This window comes from Anomalospiza imberbis, chromosome Z, assembly GCF_031753505.1.
Source record: "Anomalospiza imberbis isolate Cuckoo-Finch-1a 21T00152 chromosome Z, ASM3175350v1, whole genome shotgun sequence".
NCBI lineage: Eukaryota > Metazoa > Chordata > Aves > Passeriformes > Viduidae > Anomalospiza > Anomalospiza imberbis.
Window position 1 is genome coordinate 69,347,194 of NC_089721.1, and position 21,681 is coordinate 69,368,874.

Genomic DNA, 21,681 nt, shown 5'->3' on the forward strand with positions numbered 1-21,681 from the left:
GAAAGAATATTTGGTAGTTCCTGGGTGCAATCTTATGTTTTCTCCTAAAATGACAAGTTCTGGAGAAAGCAAGAGTCCACATGGAATCCTGGTCCTGGTTTCTCTGTGCAAGGGCTCCAACAGGCAGCTGGCACAGTTTGCTGCACCACTGAGTCATCCCTTATTAGCCAGAGTGGCTGATTCCAGTCATGCCATTCCTCCTGTGCTGCCTTCTCTATCCTGATGAGACCACTGGTGATCCACATATGAGAAGAAGATGGGATTTGCTGAGCAGCAGTATCTATTCTTTGGTGACATTTCCTTCTCACTGTTCCCATAATGGAGCAGAGAAATATTTCTCCTTGCCAGGCTCCTGCTCAGCAAAATGCCAAACTTTTCTGAGTTGTTTTATTCACAATTTTTTAGTAGCTTCTGGCTGTGGACATTGGAATCTGCTCCAGTCCTATCATATTGACTTCCATCTATTTCAGCAGAAGAAAGTGATCAAAAATAACATATTGCAATGATCTCCAAATTGTCTTGTACCCTCAGCTTGTAAATGTCCCAGGCAGCATTTCCTTGGTCTCATCACCAGATGAGATCCTGAGCTGGTGTTAGCTAATGGGTGCTCACAAACTCCAGTCTATTTGTGCCAATCTCTTGTCATGTCTTTGCTCCCTAACTGGGAATGACAGAGCTGAAATAAATGGAGCTGCATTGATTTTAATGGCTCACCCTCATCTGAGAAGGATGGGGTGGCCTTCTTAGCTATCAGCTCCTTGGATGTCTGCTGACCAGCAAATGACACATACACTCTCCTCCCTGCACTAGAAATGCTTCTCCTGCAGTCATGCTTCCCAGACTGAACAGGAATAATCACAGCTCCTCCTGCACTGACAATGGCCACTTATGTGAAAAATGCAGGCCTGAACAGGCTATGGCTAAATGTGCTGGAAATATGAAGAGGAGAATGATCTTTGGCTGTGCATCAAAGAGCATTAAGGCATTCTGAAGCAGATTCCTCTTGCTTTCTGGGTTTAATTCAGAAGGGATTTTCTAGCCACAGAATCAAGCTCTTCATTGCATGATTTCTTTCCTGCAGGAGCTGTGAAATCATAGTTTCTGTGCAGGACACAAAAAAGCCATAAAGGGGCCAGGGGTGTATAGGAGTTTCTGTGGAGATGACAGCAGACCTTCCTGCTGTTCCAAATGTGCAATGCTGTTGGACTTGAGAGGCATCATTCCTAGTGAATTCCAACAGGGGAGACTTGATCTCCATTTCTAGATATTCACATTGCCTGTTCTTAGTCAGCTCATACTTTTCTAAATATTTTTCCTCTTGATCTCTTAAAATAGTTTCCCAGGCTGTCTCTACTGCTGATGTTAACATGCTCCAGTCTGTGTTCCTTTTTTATTATGTCTCTTTGTCTCCTTTTTTTTTTTTTTAAACAAAAACCACATAGCTGCCTTATATAATTCACTTTTGAGTTCATAAGCCATTTCTCCTAAACACAGTCTTGATGTGGAAACATGCAAGGATGCTTCTCGGCTTTCAATGTTTTTCATTTGTTCACTTGGTTGTTTTTGTTTTGGGTTTTTTTTTCTTTTTTTCCCTGCTTTTTTTTTTTTGTGGTTAAAAAAAAAAAGAATTTTTACTACTATTTTTATGGTTTTATTTCATTGTTGTTATATTCTGGATGTATTATGCCACCTAAACCTGTGGCTTTAATTCACTCCTAACAATTCAGTACTCCTTCTGCATGCTTCCTGATATCTTGCCTCACTTTTCCAAAGTTACAATTTCAGCTGCAATGCATCATGGCATCCTTGGTATGAGCTAGAGAAACCATACTTAGTCTCAAAATAGAAACCATACTTAGTCTCAAAATAATCAGCATTTACGAATAATTACACAATCAATTACACATTGTTTTGTTGTAAAACACTCATTCTGTAGCAATGATCAAAGTATTTCATGTGGTTGTTCCCTTTTTATTCATGCTTATTTGTTGCTCTTATTTTATTTGCCTGCTAAGACCTGCAATTGCTGGTTTTGATGTAACAAGTTGTTGGATATTTCTTGCTTTCAAGTCTTAGTGTTTGCCCCACATCACTGAGTGCTTATTATACCTAATGCTTCCTTTTCTAGATCTGTTTACACCTATAAATATGTCTAGTTTATCGTTTGATATTGTCCCCCATTCCTTTGCCAAAGCTTGTCTGGCTTTTATCTTGCATTTTAAGCTAGTAAATATGAGTATTCATGAAAGATGAGGAACATAGCAAACTTGTCTCTAGTTATGCAATCAAGTGTAAGTGTGGCTGCCTTTAAACAGAATGTGTCAATTCTGTGATGTCTGTGATTTCCTTTAATAGACCTGTTGTAAGTTGTCTCCTGTTACAGTGCTATACACATTAGGTGTATTCTTAGTAATAAGACCACTGTTCATGAATATACACGAGTAGTTATTTAGCACAGGTGGGAAATGACAGCTCTGGCTGGATCCTAGGCAGGATTAAATCGATAGACTTCCCCTGGATGAGTTGGTTTAGCTGCAGTGGGAAGCATTGTCCCAAATGTACCAATAACACAATGGTTGGTGTCACACCCTAGCACTGACCTGGCTATACATGGGTATAAAGTAGAAATGTGCATTTGAGGAAATGCTTTTTCTTGCCTTCTGATTTTCCCCTAGCTGTCCTACAGTATTCCTTGGTGGCTTTTTTGGATCCTGACACTCCCCTCTGGTTCAGTTTCATCAGGTGATCCCTCCCTGCAAGTCTCCAAATGAAGACCTCTGTTTAATTGGTATCCTTGGTGCCAATGCTGTCACACATTGGGACAGGAATGGTTATACCCCGCTGTGTGACACTTCTGGGCGGGGGGGGGGCAGCGCTCAGCTTGCTGGCAGCCTCATGAGCACTGAGCCACACCTTCCTGCAGGTGCAGAGCCAGTGCTTCTGTCACTTCATCCCACACAAATTCATGCCCATAGGACCCTGCTTTTAGAGCTGGGTGGAAAAATGTGACATTGCTGCTGTTATCACCTGCACTTTGAGCATGCAAGTAAACACATAGAGGATGGGATTAGAGATAATCTTGATTACTCACACACATGGGGCCTAAACTGAGTTCATGCAAATGAATGAACAGGATTCTGCTGGCTTTCACAGGGTCTTAGGTCAGGCTGGAAGGGTACCTGGAACACCAACACTGGAAAACATCTTTGAAGTGTTTGCTAAAACACTGAAATATTGTCATCTTGTAGACAGTGTAATTTTAATTTTTTTTTTCCTCATTTTGCCTTGTAATCATCTCTTCTGGGCTAGGAAATGGAAAAAATAGCAGCATGCTGTCACAGCAGGTATTCTCTGAAACACAAACATACACACACTTATCAGAGTGTATTTGGGGCTGTTTGTGTTTTGTTGACAGAGCCTGCTCACTCTATGCCTCACATTAGTCATATTCTGTCATGTGTCTGAGCTGAAATTCCTCACTCAGTGAGTTAGACTGAGACAGCATCACCTGGAAATGCCACGTCCCTCCAGTGGGACCAAGCCAGAAGTTGAAGGATATATCCCTGCTCCATTTGTGCATTGCGGTATTGAAACATGCCAAGGAGAAAATGGGTGAACAGGTCTGGAGTGAGCAGAAGGGGGAGGCAGCAGGTTGGACCTGCATGAAACAAGGACAAGACTATTCTTCATCAAGAGGGTGCTTTAAAGTCCCTTTGTTTTGCTCCTGCTTGAGGATGAAGGTTATAAAACTCATCTGAAGCAGCTCCCTCTGAACATGAAGATCAGATGAAGCGATTTCTCTCTCTTCTCTCCTGCCAGGAGCAGCCAGAAAGACCCTGAGGTGAGTGAGGCTTGGCTCCACTGAGGCTTTCCAGCAGAGGCCACCAACCTCTGTGATGATGGGTTACAGAGCCAATGGCTGGATAAGCTTCCTTCCTCCTTGCTCTCTTCCATTTTGCAAATTTTAATATTTGAGTCTGGAAAAATGCCCTTATAATAAATAACAGTGAGGGATGACAATATTTAAATTATTTCAGGACACACATTCTATCCCTCTGTCATCAGCATTACTGTTTGAAAGCTGGTTTTCATCTGCTCCTCTGCTCATCTGCTAAGTGCATATCTGGACAGAGGAAATCCCACCCTAAAATTCACTGGATTAGTGTCAGATCCAGAGCCCACTGGAAAGAATGGGAGACTCCTGGTGACTTTGGTGGGGCTTCAGTTCAAAGTCTAAATGTCCAGTTCTCTGAATAATGCCTGTGATTATTTGTGTACCTCTCTTCACTGATCATAATCTCTGCCTCTTGCTGTTGAGTCAGGAGGAGCCATGCAGCAATTTGAAGGATTTACCTGGCAAGAGAGTAGCCTTGCTGTAAAAGATGTATGTCTTGCTGTCTGCAGTGCTCAAATCAGTCTGGAGTGACCACATGGAGTAAGTGTGCAAAAAGTCTCATCAGACTTCAATTTTCTGTTCAGTGTTTACTACAGATCTTTAAACATTTTTTGTTCTTTCCCATAAGCCTCTTGTTTGGCTGCAATGTGAAGGGAACAGAAGTGGAGGACTTCCTCCCTCTCATCTGCAATTATTTGTAATATCTTGCATCTTAATTTTCAGCAATGGAAAGCAGACAAAGAGCCAACCCTGCTTCATCTGATGAGAGCTTTGACCTGTTTTTCTTGGGTTTAAACAGCTGTAGCACACTCAAAGCAAAGGGCAGTCAGAACCCATTGCAAATTACTCCTAAATTCACCATTGGATGCTCTTTTAGAAAAATCCATTTTACACTGCTTGCATCTAGTTTTGAATGCTTATACTGTACTGTCTATAATTTCCAAACTATTTTCAGTGGTCATGATGTTTTCCCTGGAGTGTCTTCCCAGGTAATCAAATGTTAGTGTTTTTTGTATTTCAGAGATGCTAGCCTTTATTTTATTAAGTGCTTTGCATTCCTAACATGATGCTCATCTTCACTGATTCAGTACTTAGAATCATAGAATACAATGATAAAGCAATTTGAGCTGGAATTCAGTAATTTAAGATCATTGAGTCCAACCATTAACCCAGCACTGCCAAGCCCACCACTAAACCTTGTCCCTTAGTGTCACTTGTGTGTGTCTTTTAAATGCCTCAAAGGACAGTGATTCAAATACTTCCCTGGGCAGCGTGTTCCAGTACTTGACAACCCTTTTGGTGAATAAATTTTTCCTGGTATTGAAACTAAACCTCCTCTGGTACAACTTGAGACTGTTTCTTCTCATCCTGTCCCTTATTACTTGCAAGCAGAGCCTGACACCCCCCCACCTCTGGCTGTCCCCTCCTGTCAGGAGCTGTGCAGAGCCACAAGGTCCCCCCTGAGCCTCCTTTTCTCCAGGCTGAGCCCCTTCCCAGCTCCCTCAGCCTCTCCTGGGGCTCCATTCCCTTCCCCAGCTCCATTCCCCTCTCTGGACTTGTTGGTCTTTCTGGTTGTGAGGGGCCCAGAGCTGCCCCCAGGATTCGAGGTGGCCTCAGCAGGGCCAGCACAGGGACAGTCCTGCCCTGCTCCTGCTGCCACCCCACGGCTGGCACAGCCCAGGGGCCATCGGCCTCTTGGCCACCTGGGCACCCTAGGTTTGTGTCCAGCTGCTGTCACAGCACCCCCAGGGCCTTTTCCAGCCACTTTTCCCCCAGCCTGGAGCTGCAGGGGTTGTTGTGACCCGAGGGCAGGACCCAGCACTGCCCCTGGCTGTCCCTCACCCCACTGGCCTCATGCCATGGATCCAGACCTCCTGCAGAGCTCTCTTGCCCTCCAGCAGATCCACATCCCACCCAGCCCGGTGCTGTCAGGAACTGACTGAGGGGGCCCTCGATGCCTCATCCAGACCTTTGCTGAGGATGTTGAACAGGCACTGATCCCATGGGAGCCCCACTGGTGCCAGCCCAGCTGGATGTGCCTCCATGTCCCACCGCTCCCAGCCCTGCCCTCAGCCAGTTCTTCCCCCAGGGCACAGGGCCCTGTCCATGAGCAGCCACTTTCTCCAGGAGATGCTGTGGCAGAAGGTGTCAAAGCTCTGTAAAGTCCGGGCAGACACATCCACAGCCTTTCCCTCAGCCCTGAGCAGGTCACCTTGTCCCAGGAGGAGATCAGGTTGGTCAGGCAGGACTTGCCTCTCCTAAAGCCAAGCTGGCTGGGCCTGATGCCCTGGTTGTCTTGCTCCTGATGGCACTCAAGGTGACCTGCTCCATGGCCTCCTGGCACTGAGGGCAGGGGACAGGCCTGTAATTTCTTGGAGGAAAGGATGGAGATTCTCCTTAGCATTCCTTTTGTTGCCGACAAATTTATAAAAATAATTACATTGTCAGCAGCCAGATTGAGTTCCAGCTGGGCTTTGGACCTTCTAATTTTCTTCCTGCATAACCTCACAAAATCCTTGTTGTCCTCCTCAATCTGGCTGATCCTTCATCCAAAGGTTGTAAGCTCTCCTTTTTTCCCTGAATTCTAGACACAGGTCTCTGTTCAGCCAGGCCAGTCTTCCCCACTGCCTCATCTTATGGCACATGAGGTCAATCTCCTCCTGCACCTTGAAGAATATCCAGTGTTCCTGGATTCCTTTGTCCTTCAGGAAGCCCTCCTAGGTGACTATCTCTGCCAATCCCCTAACCATGCCAAAGTCTGCCCTCTGGAAGTCCAAGGTGGCAGTTCTGCTGCACCCATCCTTCTCTGGAAATCAAAAATCATCTTTCCATTATAACCAAGCCCAAGATGGCCTCCAGCTGTCCCATCACCTACCAGCTGTTCTCTCTTCCAGAACAACAGGTCCAGTGGCCATTTTCTCTCATTGCCTCATTCACCAGCTGTCAGCAGCTTCTCTGCCACACACTTCAGGAATCTCCTAGACTGTTTTCTCTGTGATCTGTTGTATTTCCAGCAGTCACAGGGTCAATTGATGTCCCTCACAGAACAAGAGACTGAGATTTCTCCCAGCTGCCTCTTCCTCCTGGTTGGGTGGTCTACAAGAAATCTCTCACCATGATACCTTGCTGGCCCTCCCCCTGGTTTCTGTGCATGAACCATCAACCCTTTTGTCAGCATCATCAAACTCTACACAATCAAAGCACTCCCTGACATACAGGCCTTGCATCCCACGGAGAGAGCAGTGGCTGAGAAATGGGAAGTTTTTCGTTAAAACAGTAACTGCTACTGCTAATTTTTCTTCTTACCTTGAGCCACATATGTTCCTGTCTCTCCTGCTTGGAGCATTTCATTGACTGTGGTAAGGGGAAGGTTTTATAAAATCATTACAATTTAAGGAGCAATTACTGCATGCTGTTCACAATTTTTCACCTGAGTCTCTTTGGTCTGAAGCCAGCATCTAGGGAATCTAGCAGTCTTCGCCTGATTTGTAAAGACATTTTATCAGATTAACCACAAAATCAGTGTTTCATGGAGGAACAGTAACATTTCCCAGTATATCCAGAGTGGAGTATGACTGTGTGTGCTTGTATTAATCCCAAGGTATTTAAGGTTTCATGCATTGTACCTCTTTCTGCAAGGACACTAAAAAATCAGGTGGCATTAATGGTGAAAATGCAGAAAAATGCTACAGACCCTCAACCAGAATGACTGAAGTCACCTGCTGTTCCCCTGGGGAAAGAGAGAGTGAGTCTATTGGAAGACAAACTCATTTCCTGTAGCCCCTCTTTGAAGGAAGTCCGATAATTTCAGAGTCAGAGCTCACTTTTAAAAAACTTCTGTGGTCTTTGAATACCTGTAAATCTAAAAGTACCAGACTCTTCCTCCTTGCTTAAACAGCTGGCAGCCACGGACCTCTCCCTCCTCCCCCAGCAGTTTCAGTCATGACACTAAGGAAGGAATAACAACAACAAAAAGGGATCATGGCAAATTGCTTCTTATCAGAGGAAGTCTACTTCATAACTGACTCACTGGAATAATTATCTGTCAAATTGTGTGTAGGAAGAGTGTGCGTTTCCTTTCCTCAGTCTGAATTCATTATGGTTTTTACCAAACTGGACATTCCTTCAGGAGGATTTATTTGCTATTTAGCGGGTTCTTGGTGTTTAGGAAGGGAACTGATTCTTGGAGAGAGCTTTAAAATCCCAATACCCTGGGATTTTTATTTTGGTAAGAAAAGCTTACCATAACTTGCAAGAGCAGTGTGACCATGCTGGATTAGGCCACTGGTTATTTTCCTCATGATTTTGATGGAATCCAACTGCAAATAAATAAATGAAGGGCAAAATCTCCAAAATGCAACCAGGCAGTTTGATCAAACTGTGACACAAGAGAGAACATTTTCCTCCTAATCCATGTGAGCTGTCCATATACCCAGTAAGTAATGAGGTATATGTCTACCAGTTTTCTAAAGCTATTTTAGGAACTGGATGAATAAACAGGAAAGAAAAAATAAAGCTGAGATTTTTTCCCCTTTCCCATTCTTGAAGAGAGTATTTGACAAAATTTTCCTTAAAATGAGAAATTTTAAACAAAACTCCTCTATTTTTTGTTGTTAATGTAGCCAGGAGCACTGATTATAGCCATCAAGTCATTAATACTGCAGAAAACCCACAAATGGTGTGCAGAGAGCCTTCACAAGAGGTGTCCATGTTCATTACAAATACTACCTTTCTTTCTCTTTAACATTTTGTCTTGAAGATTTGTCTCCATCCTACATCAAACAACAGGGTAGAAAACAGGACCCTAACATTATCCAGCTCACTTCCACCTTTTTATCTGATTCTTCTTTAAAGAGCTCTTGGATGGGTGATCTGTTGTTTGTCATTCATCACTTGTAGCTTGCTTTTTTATTTTCTTCTAAGATAAGTCATCAAAGAGGAGTGGGGGTTAAAATACAATTTGGAATAGCATCACAGATTGCAAGGCCAATGTTGCCTGACTTCCCACATGATTCAAGCAAGTGCTCCAAACCGGCATTTCTCATTGCTATGTGGTAGTAAATTACAGTAGCTGGTGATAGCAATCAGAGGTGAGGAGAATAGACTTTCTTTCTATTGCTTTGCAAGGTAGAATCCAGAAACATTTCTCTTTGCCAAAGAAGAGCTCTCCACCAGGCACTGTATGTGAGTTTAAGTAAATAGAAGAAGATTTACCTTCTGAAGCTCATGTGAAATCATTCAAACTTGACATCATTCCGAGACATTGCATGAAAGGAGGTTACACACACCATGTCTTAAGCCAGGGCAGGAATGTGACTGACCAATCTGTTCTAGCATGTCAGGAGCCCCAGAGCCATGGAAATTGCTATGAGTAGCCAAATACTTGCGTCTTTATTTATCAACCATGAAGTTGTGCAAAGCCTGTTGAACAGGATTTCTCATACCAGACCTGGCTTGGATGGACTTGTGCCAGGGAATCAGTGGTAGCAGATGAAACCACCTTCAAGAGAAAACAATGTTCTAAGTTGAAATAAATCGTATTTTAAAGGTGTCTGAAGACAATCCTCAGGTGCTAATCTAATCTCTACAGTGTAGAACTGTTGTGACTGGGTGTTGTCTGCTCACATGGTGAAGAAATCATGTAAGAAATGTTCCCTCATTTCCTCCAAGGATTAATTCCTCTAGGTGCAAACATGGAGGACTTTACACCTAAACCAAATGTGAACTTGGAGATCTATCTTTACAAATAAGTCACTTTACTCAGGAATTTCCTTAGAGGTGCAGTGGGACTGGGAGGCACAAGCTGAACTTTATGTTGGCAGTGCTCAAAAGATGTGTTGTAGCCGCTAGCTTTGCATCAAAGGAAGGGAAACTGTTTAGGACCAAGAGGAAAGAAAGAAAACCTGCTTGCAGGAGAAACTCTGGGGAGGTCATTAGCAAGACAGGATGTAACTGTCTGAGCTGGTGTCAGAGCAGGACACGGGTCTTGTTGTTGGTACATATGTGGAAAATGCAATTGAATACAAAGCTGCCCATCTATATAATCTATATCTATCTATATCTATATCATCTATATCTATTATCTACATCTATAATCTACTTTTAGCTACATCATCTATCTGTTTCTATATCTTTCTATATCATCTGTATCTATATCTTATCTATATCGGTATCTCTATCTCTATCTCCATGCTTCTGTGTGTACTTACCACCTCATCATGAACGATCTACAAAAAAACAGAAGGGGGCTGAGGCAAAGGGAAAAACATCAAGAATAGGTCTAATTAATTTCTAATTTTATTTCCCTTTGCTAGCTGCAGTTCTCAGAAGGAGTGTTTGCAAGCCAGCTTGTAAATATGCCAGTTTAAAGTGTATGCAAACACAGCATGCCCTTTGCATGTCCTCAGAACAGCTAAGTGCACAGGTGAAAGCCTGTGTTTTGCGGATGTATCTCAGTGCTTTCAGCTCTTCTCTGTTTCAAATCCTGTCCCACTGTGGTTCAGAGAACATTTTTAGAAGTCTCCTCAGCATCTTGTTTGTGGTGACACCCTGGGAAAGCAGCACTGTCTTTTCCTTCTGCTGGAAGGGAAAAAAAGGTGGTTGTCATTTAACATGCACAAAGTAATGGACAGGTCAGATCTTCTCCCAGTCTTTCCCCAGCAGCCAAGTTGCAGTAGTAAGGATCTGACCAGAAGCAGCCTGGTAGTGTTAAAGCCAGTAAAGCAGGGCTTGGTTACACCAGCTGGGGATCTGACCACTGTCTCTACCTTAAAAATAACCCAAACAAACAACACAGACTCTGTTTGAGCCCTGGTGTGCTTTTTCAGATGGTTCATGAATTTATTTGACTGGATGCCCAACATAGACCACCTGCTGTGTTGATAGAACAAAGAAATGAGCTTGACGAGCGCTAAAAAACCTGAAGGAAGAGAGGGAGAAAGTCCAGCGTCTGACTGACATCCTTGGTAAGGGGCAACCTTGCTGAATAAACATAGGAAGCAGCCATTCTTTCTAACTTCTCATTTTCATAAAGGTCGTGTCACCAGCTGGTCTGCCAAGCTTGCTTTCCCCCTGACAAAAGAAAGACATGCTCCTTGTCAGTACCAGAGGAGCTGGAGGTAGAAATGAGTTTGGTTCTCCAGCCAGACCCTCTATTGTTTGGGACAAATTTTAGTATTTGAAATCCAAGTCTGGAATAAGCTCAGACTTTTTGTATTACTCATGAGTTATTATTAGTACTCCTATTACTTGTGTGAGTTTCTATGTGAAATGCATGTTCCTAATCTTCAGTTTTCTCTGAGACAGTCATTTCCTCAGAGGTGGATAGCAACTAAGATCTTCTCTCTGGTCCATACTGCCTACTGTTCATGGTCAGGCTTCCAGACTATGACAAAGTAATGTGCTGAAAAGTTTGTCTTGACATACACCTTGGAGAATACAACACATGTAGAAATAATTTCACTAGGTTTTGGTTTTTCTCCCTGAATAAAATGCAGTTGTTAAGCAAACTACAAATTCTGCCAGCCCAGAGGCCTCAGCACAACACATGAATGCGAATTTATCAAAGTTCTGCTGAATTAGATGAGAAAGCCTCCTGCATAAGCAGAGGGAAGACCTGCATGGGTCTCACACCAGAGCAGGTAAATGAGAAGAGCTACAGAGTACCTGTTGAAGGTTTTTAGGTTTCCTCTAAGCTTTATCTTCTCAGAGTGTGTTAGGAGTTACAAAGAAGAGGGTGAAGTGCACATGCTGTAAGTAAAGGCCAGAGATACCTCATTAGGACCTACAGTCCCAGTGCTTCAGAAAACTCTGGTCACAGAAAGAAAAGAGAATGATTTTAAGGGCTGTGAATTGCTTGGTCTTTTATATCAGAGGTGTTAGTGGAAGTCTCTTTTGCAACTACTGATAGAAAGCAGGTTGTCTTTTTATGGCAGAATATATTTTGATTCAATTGTGCTTTTTTTTCTTTTTTTTTTTTTTGTGCCTTGTAATAAGCTTGCTCTCTCTACTTCTAGAGTGCATGGATCATTGTATTTATCATTAATATGTGCTGGAGTTGAACATAATTTCTTTATTTTCAACCATTCTCAGTCCTGCTGGAGTTATACTTGGCCTGGACTGCAGCTTGGCTTCCAAGCCTCACTCCTTGTAAATGGCAAGGAACCTTAAACACAGGTCTGGATATGAATGTTCTCCTTTGCTCTTCCCCATCCCATTTTCCCTCATGCAAAAGCATCTTTGGAGCTTACTGTTGGTTTATGTCTGTGATATTTGTCTACAATTAGGATTTTTGGGGTTTATTACTTTCTGGAGAAGTGGCTTGCAGCTAAGAAGATGAACCTTTCTCTACAGCACCATTACATTTTGGAGAGTGCTCCTCCAGGTATGCTTATTTGTAAAAGCCAGTCCTAGATGGGATGGATCATTGTGGGAATGAGAGAAGAGTTTAATGCCATTAAAATTATTTTCTCCCTGCCAAGATTCCTCTCAAAAGCTCTTGTAACTCTCACCAGCCCTGGTGGTATCAGGCCAGGGGCTGGCAAGACTGACGTTTTAGCAGTTTTATGCTGTTGTACCATGTACAAGCTCTTGGTGTATCTCTGTACCATCCATTACCATTTTACCCTCTGTTCCTGCCCTTTTTTCAACCTTGTTTTCTTTTTGTGGGATATTGGTCTCTCATGTTGCACTCCTGTCTCTCTGCAGGATGGTTGCTGGCTGGTCCCAGTGCAGAAGTTGTAGCTGACCTGTAGTAGGTGACATCTGAAGAAATGGACTGATGGCAACCTCAGAAAGCTGGACAAAGGGAAATGCAAACACCTGTGCCATGGGTGGGACAGGATGGATGCAGAGAAAGATGCTTGGGCAAGGAGTACCAGCAGGTGACCTCTCCTGGGAGGCTCCAGCTGATAGGGTGTGGGCACACAGGTTGGAAAGCGGATGCTGCTTTGAGGCAAAAAATGCACATTTGGTCCTTTGGATGGTGGACTGAACCAGGAACAGGTTGCCCAGAGAGGCCATGGAATCTCCATCCCGGATTGTTCTTCTCCTGCTAGCCCTGGCTGTGTGTGGGGTGGACTGGAGCCTGCCTGAGGTCAAGGCTGATCCACTCCACTGCTGCCTGAAGTACAGACAGAGCTCACCATGGCACCACTGCTTATTTCCACTCTTTTTCTCCTCTGAGAGTTTATCTGCCCCAAAATTTATCTCTTGAAATAAAGTAGCTTATATTATTTTCCACTCACAAGCCTTTAACTTTGCGATGCTTTCCTCGAGTATAAAAGCAGTGGGAGAACTGCATTTTTAAAGGAATCCCCACCTGAGTTACAGATGACATGCTTGCACGCTTGTGAAATGTGTTTGCTCAGAGTTCCTTTGTTTGCTGCTGCCAGCCTTGTGGTGATCTTGTGCCCATGTGGCTTCTTGGTGGCTTCCCCGAGGCTCCCTCGGGCACACACAGCAGTGACTGCCATGAAGTTCACCACGGGACTGAAGTGAGAATAATTTAGCAGTCTGAAAGGTGGACTCCTGCTTGTCAGAAAGGCCATTCCAGCGTCCAGGGTGCATCCTCTGTGTTAATTGACAGGTGAGGAAATGTAAAGGTTTCTTCACACCCTCCTTGCTGTGGATTTCTTTCAACTAAGCCATTTTATTTCTGTTTCTGAGGGACAGAGGGAAGATGCTGTATCTTTTGTTTCAAGGCCTTAGGGTTAGAACTTCATCTTTGGCTGTCCTTAGGTTGCTACATCAAAGTAGGCAGTAAGAAATTAAAACCACCCGGATAGCATAATAAAAAAGAACAAGCCATTTAGGAAAAAAAAAAATCAATATTTTGTCTTTTAAACCCCCAGTGAGAAATACTACTGTAGAGAAGACAGAGAGGAAAACGGGAACAATGAGCTCCTCCTGCCCTAATTGCAAGTACACCAGGCATGTCAAGTGTGAATTTGAGAGGCAGAGGTAAGGACTGTTTTGTAAATAGGAACAGAGCTGCTGAAGCAGAAGGACAATAGCTAAGGACCAACCTGTAGCTAAATCTACCTCCAAGAAACCTTATCTGAGGAAGTAAGTATAATTCCAGATCAATGTATCTTTGCTTTATCTCCTGCTGGATGCCCTTGCTGCATTTTATATGAAGCTTGATTGTATAAATGGGTGTCATGTTTTGTAAATACTTCCAGGTGTGGGAAAAATTGGTGGGGGAATGGCTGATGTCTGGATGTCACTTGGATGGTGTAAAAAAGCAGCTGCTGGTTTCCAGAGCTGCTGCAACTGGACCTGACCAGAGTAAGGGTCTTTGGGGCCATGAGAAGTTGTTAAAATCTCACTGGGCTTCCCTGTCCAGAGTGTTTAGTGTCCAGAGGCAGAGCAGCAGTCACATTTTGAAACACCATGTGTTTGGGTTTAGGGGCATCTTTCCTACCCATTTAGTGAATATAGCCACTCTTCTTTATTGACATTATGGAGTGAAAAGTGACTGCTCCACCAGACAAAATAAATTAAACCTAACTTGTTAGGATCACTGCCTCTGAACATTAAAAGCATGAAACACACACTGGGCAGCAAGTCTTTAAATATACAGGGAAAAGGTGCAGAGGTTAAAGAATACTCAGATAAGTTAGATATATGCAAGTCAACAGGGCCTCGTGAAATTCACCCTGGAGTGCTGCAGGTACTGGCTGAGGTGATCTCTGAGCTATTAGCAATTATCTCTGAGCGCTCGTGGAGGATGAGTGAGGTCCCAGTGGATGAGAGAAAGGCAAACACAGAACCTGTCTTTGAAAAGGAGAAATAGGAAGACCCAGGGAATCACAGGCCAGTCAGCCTGGCTTTAATACTGAGAAAAATGCAGGAGCAAATTATTGAACAATCAATTTGTAAGCACCTAGAGGAACATAAGGCGATAAGAAACAGCCTGCATGGGTTTGTCAAGAACAAATCACATCAAAGCAATCTCATTTCCTTCTTTGACAGAGTAACTGGCCCAGTGCATAAGGAGGAAGAAGCAGATGTCATAGATCTTGACTTTAGTGAGGATTTTGACACACATCCACATGACATTTTCATAAGTAAACAGGAGAAGTATGGTTTAGATGAAGTTATTATGTCATGGGTGCAAAACTGAAAAATTTGGCTTATCAGTAAAACAGTTTTCAATGGTTTGTTGTCAGACTGGGAAAACATCAAATAAGACACCACAGAGGACTGTCTTAGGTCCAGTATTATTCAATATTTTCAGCTTTGATGGTGGAATATGTAGAAAACTTAAAAAAATTGCATATGATACTGAACTAGGAGGGGTTACAAACACTTTGCAGAACAGTATTTGAATACAAAATGGGCTTGATAAATTGAAGAAAGTCTCTGAAATCAATAGGATGAAATTCAATAAAGGAAGACAAGTGCAATGTATTACTTTTGGGGAAGGAAAAATCAAATGCACAAGTATTAAATGGGAAACAACTAGTTTGAGAGCAGTTTTCATAAAAGAGGCTTAGCACAGAGCACAAGCAAAATGAAATCCAGAAATGCGAAGATGTGTGAAGAGTAAATTCCATGATTGTATGAATTAATAGCAATATTGTGAATAACTGGGAAATAATTATCTAGTTCTGCCCTGAGTGGTGGAGCCTGACCCAGGAATATTACATCTGTGTCCAACAGTAATGGCACATTTTGAAAATCATTCTCCTTTAGATGGAGAAAGAACAATGCCTAGAAAACAATTTCTATGAGAAGAAGCTGAATTAACTGAGTATGGGCTTTTTTCTTAGGAAAAGTGTAATGCATCTACAGTATGCAAAATATTATTAAAAATCTTGAAAAGAAAAGGGCAATTGCCTGCCCTGTTTAAAATGCTTTAAAAAAGAAAAAGAAAAAAAAAAAGGATGGAATAAGCTAAAGTAGATAGATGCATGTTCTGGCTATGGGGATGATACTGCACTGGAACAGGGTTTCTGAGGATATTCTGGAATCCTTGTTTCAAGTCCTGAAAATGGGTCAGACAGACATCTGTCTGTGATGTGAAACAGATGTCCTCTGGAGGGTACTCCTACTTTTACATTTCTACAGTAATTCATACTCCTCAGTCAAGAGAAAAGCTCACATGAACAAGATAAGCAAGAATTAAATGCATGGATATAAATTTCCTCCCAGACTCCCACTTTTCCACTGCAAAATTCTTTTTTTGGATTTATGTACACTTAACACACAGTCCTCTGTTCTCCTTTTCACCTGTCTTTGCCTTGAAACAGAGGGAAGAGTTGCTAGTCATTCCGTAATTATATGAGAGATTATGAAGCTAAACAGGACTGCCTTCTATCCAAACATGAAATTATGCATGTTTGTTCTCTTGGGCTGGTTGCTGGTGCAAAATCAAGACCAAAAGACTTTAAAAAACCCCCAAAACACAAACTTTTTTATATTATCTGCTGTAAGCTGCTCTAAGATACACTTTGTTCTTTTCCTCTTTTTGTTTTTGATGAAGATACACAGAGAATGAAGCTTTATAAACATGCCTTCTCCCTTTTAGTGATAGGCATGGGACAAATTGGATGGTACTTTTATGATGATTTATTGGCATGATTTTGAACCAGTGTGTTATTTATGGGACCATCCTAGACAGAATGTAGCAAACCCTCTGCATCTTGTTTCTGTGTGCGCCATGTGCATCCCAAAACATAACCTTGAAATACACAGTGAGAAGTAGGATCTTCATTTAGGGCTGTAAGGCCAGGAATCTTAGTCATCAAGTGTTGCTTTGTGTGAAGACTATGAGAAGACACTGTCACTTTTAAATGACTGATCTAAACTAACATATTTAACTGCAGGGTTTGCATTATGGGGGATTCTACACTCAAAGAGCAGAATGTCCCTTCTCCTTGATGTGTTTAGCTTTGTGATAACACCTGCACAAAATAAATTTGTCAAACCCTTTTTAAAAGGCTACAAGGCTGTGCTCACCAGTAAAGAAGTGCTTGCCTGGCTGTGAAACTTGGATTCATTCCTTTGTATCTCTGCGAAACCTTTCCAAGTGCAGGAACCAGGGATGTTATATTTTGTGTAGATGTTTGTGGGATAAGTGTACTGGCTCCCAAATCTGGGACTTGGACTTCCTCCTAAATGTGGAGGTTTAGGAGCAGAAATATCTGTATTTGGGGAAGGGGTATTTATTTGCCAGGTGAGCTGGCCTGTAGGTAACTGTGTTTGAGTGGGATCATCTCTCAGCTCCTTGGGAGGGGTTTGTCCAAGCTGTGGGGAGTGTTCCCAACCATCCAGAGGGAGCCAGGTCAGCTGGAGCCAGGCTCATGCAGGATGCTAAGGCTGCATTCATGTGATGCTGTGCTTCATGGGTATAGACATCTGTGCCAAGGTTAATAGTGTTACCAACCTTCCTTTTCTCTGTTTTGTTCTGGCTCACATTTTTAACCTCCTGCTTTAGTTTTACCTGTTTTTAAAGTCTCACATTACCATTTGCAACTGTTTGTCAAAACTGAGCCCCCCAGGATCTACTAAAGTGCCAGCAATATTTTATACACCACTAAAGTCTTGCTAAAAGACTATTTTGAGACTTTACTGATACTGTGAAGAAAAATAAACTCGTAGTTAGTGACCCTTACATGTAGTATGGTTGAGCTGATAGGAAGATGCACCACTACTCACATTTATGGTGAGGTCTACAGTACATAACTTTTAAGAGGGAATTTTGGAGCAGAAGGTTTTGGGAGGTCATTGGTAATTCTGTCATTTACTTGCCAGTGAGAAGATAGAACCATATTTAGAGCCACTTTTACCCCTGTTTTCTGTGATATAATGTTTTTTGGGCTTTCATTAGCTACCACAAATTAAAGATTTGTGGTAGTATGGAACGAAGTGGGTTCTTCTTACCACTTGCAAAAGGTCTTATTAAACATAAAGTAAAATAAAGCTTTCTGGATCTAAATATAGGCAAGACTAAATTGGCAGATCTCAGTAAGCATGACTGCTTAGTAATGGAGACAATGCTGGGTGAGCTTTATAGAAGGGGAAAAAAACTAAACAAAAAAAAATATTGTCTGAAATGCTGCCAAAAATTAAGAGGCATCTCTTTTCCCCTCCATGAAACACCATTGTCTTTTTTTTCCATCTCAACCAGCTAGAGACCTCTATGGTAAATGTCTCACCAAAAGACATTTTCCCCAGTCTGAAACATATATACAGCCTGTTCCATGCTAAAATTATCAGTCATACAAGTTGTGTCATGACAGACAGGAAAAAGCCCCACCAAACCCCAGTCTAAGACAAGATGAATTCCTGACTTTTTTTTTTTTTTTTTTTTTTTTTTTTAAGAATTAATGCTGTATTCACAGAATAACTCATCTAGGAAGGAGTAACCTCTAGGTAATCAGCTGGTCAGGCAGCACAGAGGGCACCCACCACAAATATTGTTAATCTTTAATTCTAGGGGTGATGCTGGTTAAGAGGAAAGATCTGTTATATCTACAGCATTGGCCAGGAGGGTTTAAATCAATTTTTAAAGCATCTGAAATGATCTTGCTGAGACTGAGTCTTTGCTTGAATTTCTCACTCGTGTCCCCTCAGCTCAAGCCTTCAGGCTGAGCTCTGTGTTGTGCTAGAGGGAAGCACTTTGGAGGGGCTGGGTGGGCACAGCCACACTTCAGCTGGGACTCAGTGTGGCTCTGCCCATTTCCAGTGACTCTCTGATCTCATTCCCCAAGCCCGGAGTGGAGAGATGGTGTCTTCTGCAGATTTCAGGCTGTGACAAATTACTATAACATAAAAAACAAGAGGTGACAGTCATGCAGATGTTGGAAGGTCACGCATGGAAAGAAGACAACATCAGTGGGCAGAAACTCAAATTATTTCTTGCTTACTAGCATTACTTAATTTGATTACATCCACTGAATTAGCTGTAATGGCAGACTTTGTGGAGAGGTATGGCCCACCTGTGATACATATATAAATATATGCATGTATATAATTACATATATCATGGTGATAAATTTTAATGAGAGCTTCATCACAACCAGCTGGTGTTGTTTGAAACAAATTACATTAATAATGCGTCTGAATTTTCAGCATAAGACCAAATAATGAGAGTTGTAAAGCTGCAACATAATGCGGAGTCAACAGTTTAGTGGGCTGGCACTCCCACCTTAGGCAAGGCTTTGAATCTGCCTCCTTCTGTAGGATGGGGTTTAACCCTCCCTCCTCCACACCCCGCTGGGATGTCACAGGGGTGCAGTCTCCTGGCACCGAGGAGAAATGCTGAGATATCTGACAGCGAGGCCTGTATTAACACTTCAGGTAGCACGTCTATTTTGGGGCCAGCAGGCTGGCAGCTCCCTGCTATGTGATACTTCTGTTCTCTGTCTCCCTGCTTTGGTGTGCTCTGGGTCCTGCTTGTGCCGCCCGGTGCTGCGTGGGAGAGGTGGTGGAACTCACAGCACTCCTCTCCTTCTCCCGCTGGCCTGCAGTAGTGGAGGGGCAAAGGCAGGATGTGTTTTCAATGTGCTGCCTCAGTCAGGGTCCAAGAGGTCCAGTGAGGCACTTGGACAAGGATCTGCACCATGCTGGCAGTGTTGTTCCCATGGTGGAAAGGCTTCTTTCCTTGTGATGTGGAGCACAGGGACCTTAATGTGGGGCTAGAATGCAACAGCACCTCTGTGCTGCACACTTCCCACCCAATGCTGGAGCAAACCCCCACCAGGATAGAGGGATTTCACCACTCTTCATGTTAAATATTCTCAGTACATGTGTTTAAGGTGTGCTAGAATGTCTTCCTTGCTTCTCTATGACTTCTGACTGAAGATCAGCATGAACTCTTTGGTGCTCCCTCTCTTTGAGGGTAGGCAGCTCTCCTTACAAGCCTCACTGTCTGCCTGGCTACCCAGATCCTGTCAGGAAGACATGATTAAAGGCATATGTGTGTCTCAGTGTGTGCACAGACACAGAGATGCCCATGCCTGGGACTCTTGGTAAATACTTTAAGTGTAGAGTTTCTCTATAAATATTCTATTCTCCATAACCTATCTCTTTTACTCAGTCACTCTTGTCTGTCTTGACACTTAACTCTGTGAATGTTTTCTTTACTTTCTAGATCATAATTATTTAAAAGACTTCTTGATTTTCCACAATACCTTCCTTTTTTTTTTTTTTTCCCTTTTTTTTTCTTTTTTTTTCCAAGGCTAATCTTCAATTAATATGGAATTGTGAGCATATAAATTAAAAAATGTCTGTTGTGTGTTTTTCTTGCAATAAATCTGATCATTCCTCATACTGCTGCTCAGTATATCTCCCCTAAGGTATGCTGAATTTGATCAAATCACTACATCACCGGAATGTTGAGTGTTACTCATTTGTGTGCTAATTACTCTTAATCTGGGCCCTTTTAAAAAGGTCGTCAATTAGACTTTATTGAATTGTCAGCCTTCCTAGCAGCAAAGGGAATCTGGTAGCTGGTGTAATGATGTCACAGATGGCTAAATACTCTGAAGTCTGAGGGGAAAAATGAATTAAATATAAGTTCAAGTTACACAATGTGGTGTGAAAATGTGGAAGCCAGGCTTTTTGTGGAGAAAACTACTATTCACAGCTGATTGAAGCTGACTCTAAAGACCTCTTTTATGGCACCCTCTGGAAAGAGCTATGAATAAATGACCCTTTCTCATCTTATTCCCAAGGTTCACCTTGAAATAGGTTTCTTCTACGTGGAGCAGGTCTTCTGCCTTTTTAAGAACATCTCAAGGCCACCTTGCTGCTGTTTGTTTTCCTTTGCTGGAGGTTGGGCCAAGAAGATGAAAACTTGTAGCATGAATTGCTTAATATCCTCCAGTTCTAAACTTTAACCTTACCTCAGCCAGGAATTTTTGCAGGTGTTTTGAGGACCTGGAGTAAATGAATCCATATTTTATAATCTTTTTCATGAATTTGCTGTGTGTTACTCCTGTCACTGTGTCTCCAGAAAGAATAGGAGAGCAATTTTGTGTTTTCACAGATTTTTTTTTTTTTGGTAAGCAATTTGGTCTGAAGAAAATTTTGAATGAAGAACATTGCAACCAAAAGATAAAGGGCAATCAATACTTGTTTCAACATGATGTATGCATGAAATTGTACTTACCTATGCACGAGTGCAATAATGGTCAAAATTCTGACATAAATAAAGATCTTTTAAGCTTCTGATAGTCAGTTTCTTTTGTTATTTGACCTCATTTGTTATTGGATATGTAATTTCCACTGCACATTTAGCTCACATGCTTATTAGTCTTATCCAGTTAAGTAACAGGAATTCATACCCCTTTTAATTGTGGCATTACACATTTGGAAAGTGTTGAGAAAAGCTATAGAAGGAGATGTACTCATTATCCTGATCAGAAAACAGGGCAAAATGACCAGTCGATTATGTGTGTACCTTACAGATCTCATTAATGGGTGCAATTTACTTAGTCCTGAGGTAAAGATTTTTCAGGTCTTTTTGGCTGCATGGGAAGAGAGGGCAAATCTAACTTTAAAAGGTTAAAGTGTACTTGAAACTTTGAGAACTGAGACATTTGAATGAAGGGCAGGGATGGTTACTGTACTTTTTTTTTTTTTTTTTTTTTTTTGTTATTTTTCCTCCTCATTCAAATAAAGTATATCTGGGATTGGAGAAAAAGAGACAGAAGCTATTTTCAGAAGGGACAGAAGGGTTCCAAACAAGGCAACTGAGGTAGCAGAGAACAACACACTGTACTTGTAAAAACTTCCAGTGGCTCTGTTAGCAGGGAAGAAGGAGCAGCAGTGGTGTT

General features: G+C 42.3%; 1 long non-coding RNA gene across 1 annotated transcript; it reads left to right on the top strand.

The window, feature by feature from the left end:
* The first annotated feature begins 9,993 nt into the window (after positions 1-9,993).
* On the top strand, positions 9,994-21,073 carry LOC137464480 (uncharacterized). Its single transcript, XR_010994250.1, has 2 exons — positions 9,994-13,855; positions 20,578-21,073. It is a non-coding gene; the product is annotated as an uncharacterized lncRNA (long non-coding RNA).
* The last annotated feature ends 608 nt before the right edge of the window (positions 21,074-21,681 follow it).